General features: G+C 48.9%; 2 non-coding genes and 1 pseudogene across 2 annotated transcripts; all 3 read left to right on the top strand.

The window, feature by feature from the left end:
• The first annotated feature begins 1363 nt into the window (after nt 1-1363).
• On the top strand, nt 1364-1575 carry LOC113745117 (uncharacterized; annotated as a pseudogene).
• A 929-nt stretch (nt 1576-2504) lies between these two features.
• Nucleotides 2505-2668, top strand: LOC113745115 (U1 spliceosomal RNA). The gene has a single exon (XR_003461987.1). It is a non-coding gene; the product is annotated as a U1 spliceosomal RNA (small nuclear RNA).
• Nucleotides 2669-3018: 350 nt separating this feature from the next.
• LOC113745116 (U2 spliceosomal RNA) lies at nt 3019-3210 on the top strand. The gene has a single exon (XR_003461988.1). It is a non-coding gene; the product is annotated as a U2 spliceosomal RNA (small nuclear RNA).
• Nucleotides 3211-3920: the final 710 nt, after the last annotated feature.

The following is a 3920-nucleotide window of genomic DNA, read 5'->3' as shown; positions in this document are numbered from 1 at the left end:
AAGTAGTTTGGAGAGTTTTTTCAGAGTGTCGGGGGCCACCCCTGGGTCAATTTAGGTACGTCCACTATTAAGTTTTGGACCATGGGCTGGCAGCAGGGTGGGGGGCTAGTGGTCTTCTGTCCCAGTGCCAGGGCCCAATGAGGGTCCTGGGGGTAGATTTTGAGGTAGAGGGTAGTGCTGGGTTAAATTGGGGACGGCGCCTGGCTGTGGCCCGTTCGCGGATGGGGCTGTGGAAGTCACGGCAACTGTCTTTAAGCGGTAGGGTGCTGGTTGTAAAGGCAGACATCTTGCCATCTTTGATGTATTTAGCCTACGTTTTTCCTTTGCCTCCTGAATACAGGAGAGGGTTTGTGAGAGATGTTTTTTCCTTTGTGTGGGGGGGGTATGAATACGTTAAAAGAGAGTGGATGCACCAGGAAGTGCGGGCGGGAGGGAGGGGGGTGCCGGACATCCCGCTTAAGTTGGACGTAGTTTTCTTTTCCTTTTTGTGTAGGGCTATCCAACAGGCGGGAAGCCACCACTTTCAGGCACTTATTCGGTTTTGGTTGTCGTTTCCATTAAGAAGATTAGTGATATGGGACAACAGGAGGCCAAAGGGGGACATCTTACCCCCTTATTATAAGCTGGTGGTCAGTTGGGGGAGAAAGCATAAGGAGTGTCAGGAGGGGGATCTCTGTCTTGATCACCGGCGCCTGTATAGGGCTTTGGTGGCAAAAAAGGGGCCGGTGGGGGTGTACGGAGTGGGACAACAAGGGTGGCTTTTTACACAACAAAAGGGGCTCACAAACAGGGCAAGGGACATAAATTGGCTCGCGTTGCACAAGAGGTTGCCCGTGAGGGAGGTCTTAAATAGACACGGGTTGACACGGGGGAGTTTGTGCCCGAGGGAGGGGTGTGGGGCGGAGGAGACTATTGAACATTGTGTTTTTTGGGATGTGTGGTTCTCAAGAAGGTGTGGAGTGATTGGGTTCTTTCTTCTTTCCAAGGTTGGTATCTTTGACGTAGGATATAAGTTGGGCTCGGGTTTGAGGGGGAGGGGCAGGGGTGGGTTTCTGTTGTGGTTGGTTTTGTCTACAGGGAAGGTGCGCTGGTGGACGCAAGGACGACGCGATTAAAGAATAATAGTGGACGGGCAGGTGGGGGGGGTGGCAAGTGTGAGGGCGAATTGGGTGCTGAGGGAAAATGGAGGGAGAAAAGTATGGGTATCATGCAGCAAGAGAGCGGTGAAAAACTCTATTTTCGTAAAAGAGGAGTGTTTCTCTGGTGTTGTTTTTTTTTTGTGGGTGGTATGTGTTTTTTATGTGTTGTATGTGTAATGGGTTCCCTTGTGTATTGTAAGGCTTTCTGAATGGTTTTGTAAGGTTTTTCTGTTTGTTGAGTGTTGAAGAATAAAAAAAAAAAAAAAAAAAAAAAAAAAAAAAAAAAATCTGTTCTTATCAGTTTAATATCTGATACGTCCCCTACCCGGGGACCGTATATTAAATTGATTTTTGGAGCAGGGAGATGGAATAGGGGCTTGCTCCGTCCACTCCACGCATCGACCCGGTTTGCAGATATGGGAACGGTGCACCCCCTCTATCGCTGTCGAAAAGAGTCCCGTGTGTCCTCGTGTCCTGCGCTCCGGGTCAGCGGCGGCGTATAACTAGCCGTGGGTCAACGAAGCTTTTGTGAAGCGCTGAACCAATTTTTTTCGAAAACGGGTTCGTTGCTCAGCTTCAGTTACAGTGACCTCTCCTGGCAAAGAGCCAGGCTGCAGTCAAATTAGGCGGGCTAGTTGGTGGACAGGAGGCTTTAATTACGCCACCCGCACACACACAGACTGATTGTTATGTTCAATTGACAAATAAAGATCAATGAGAGAGATGAGAGGATTAATGTGTGTATTGTGTTATTGAGGAGAGTGCTGGCTAAATATGACATAGGTTTTATGGGCTAAGGCTTGTGTAACTATGGGCAGAGGGTGATATATGTAGGATGAGGGGACAGTCAAAGATTTTTATTGGATACGTTATTTTTTTCAACAGTTTTGGATTGAGTCGGTTTCTTTTTTGCTCACAACTCTCCACATTTTAAAACGCTCGCTCCCAAGGAACCGCGAACCAGTGAGTGATTCATGTTGTCAAAGAGCAGTTGCTGCATCGGACGTCATATGTCACGTGTCTTGTTTTTTTTTGTGTGTTGTTGTTGTTGTTGTTGTGTTTTCTCCGTCAAAGTCAAAGTAAGCTTCTAAGCTGTGGTTCTATGGAATTGTAGTTCAGGGTTTGAAGCACGCATCGAAGCTTCAGTGTGGCGCTGCCATTACTACATAAAACCGGTATTTATCAAGTAAAACCTGAGTCGCATTTTGTCGTCACGAGTACAAAAACGCTTTCCTCCGGATTAGATCCCTGCAGACTCACAGGGCCTTCCACAGTCCCTGGTTTTGGCCAGGCGTGTTTTGTCAGCACCGCCAGTCAGCACGGCATGTCCGTGGAGGAGCCCTCTGCCTCTGAGCTGTACAACTCATACTTACCTGGCAGGGGAGATACCATGATCAAGAAGGTGGTTCACCCAGGGCGAGGCTCAGCCTTTGCACTCCGGCTGTGCTGACCCCTGCGAATTCCCCAAATGTGGGAATCTCGACTGCATAATTTCTGGTAGTGGGGGACTGCGTTCGCGCTCTCCCCTGACAAGCGTGTCAAAGGGAAACTAGGGGCAAAAGCTGCCCGGCTTTAGTGGGTTCAGTGGTGCGGAGACCACGCCCACTTAGGAGACGGCCGGATTTCAGTGGTGGAGTTGGCCTTATTCTGACCTAGGAAGTCTTTGGCCCAGGCAGCAAATTCACTTTGTTGACGCTGTGTTTTCAAATTCAAGTCTCACACTTTGTGTTCTTGTGGAGCCTTTCGGCCCGAGCATTTCAAAGCACTTAGTAGAGCACTCAGTGAACTGAGAGCCACTAAACACGTCATCCACCGCGGGACCCGTGAGTGAGGGTGCCGGGGCGGAGCGTGACCTGCTGGCCTCCGACCCCTGGTCGGTATCGCTTCTCGGCCTTTTGGCTAAGATCAAGTGTAGTATCTGTTCTTATCAGTTTAATATCTGATACGTCCCCTACCCGGGGACCGTATATTAAATTGATTTTTGGAGGCAGGGAGATGGAATGGGGGCTTGCTCCGTCCACTCCACGCATCGACCCGGTATTGCAGTATTTCTGGGAACGGTGCACCCCCTCTCTATCGCTGTCGAAAAGCAAGTCCCTGTGGTCCTCGTGTCACTTGCGCTCCGGGTCAGCGGGCGCGTATAACTAGCCGTGGGTCAACGAAGCTTTTGTGAAGCGCTGAACCAATTATTTCGAAAACGGGTTCGTTGCTCGAAGCTTCAGTTACAGTGACCTCTCCTGGCGAAGCGCCAGGCTGCAGTCAAATTAGGCGGGCTAGTTGGTGGACAGGAGGCTTTTAATTACGCACCCGCACACACACAGACTGATTGTTATGTTCAATTGACAAATAAAGATCAATGAGAGAGATGAGAGGATTATGTGTGTATTGTGTTATTGAGGAGAGTGCTGGCTAATAATGACATAGGTTTAGGTCTAAGCTTGTGTAACTATGGCAGAGGGTGATTATGTAGGATGAGGGACAGTCAAAGATTTTTATTGAGATACGTTATTTTTTCAACAGTTTCTGGATTGAGTCGTTCCTTTTTTTGCTCCGTCCACTCCACGCATCGACCCGGTATTGCTCCCAAGGAACCGCGAACCAGTCAGGTGATTCATTGTGTCAAAGAAGCAGTTGCTGCATCGGACGTCATATGTCACGTGTCTTGTTTTTTTTGTGTGTTGTTGTTGTTGTTGTTGTTGTTTTCTCGCGTCAAAGTAAGCTTCTAAGCTGTGGTTCTATGGAATTGTAGTTCAGGGTTTGAAGCACGCATCGAAGCTTCAG

The sequence above is a fragment of the Larimichthys crocea genome, unplaced genomic scaffold (genome assembly GCF_000972845.2).
Source record: "Larimichthys crocea isolate SSNF unplaced genomic scaffold, L_crocea_2.0 scaffold4624, whole genome shotgun sequence".
NCBI classification, from domain to species: Eukaryota; Metazoa; Chordata; class Actinopteri; family Sciaenidae; genus Larimichthys; species Larimichthys crocea.
Note: the sequence above shows the minus strand (reverse complement) of the source record. Positions and strands in the feature narration are given on the sequence as shown.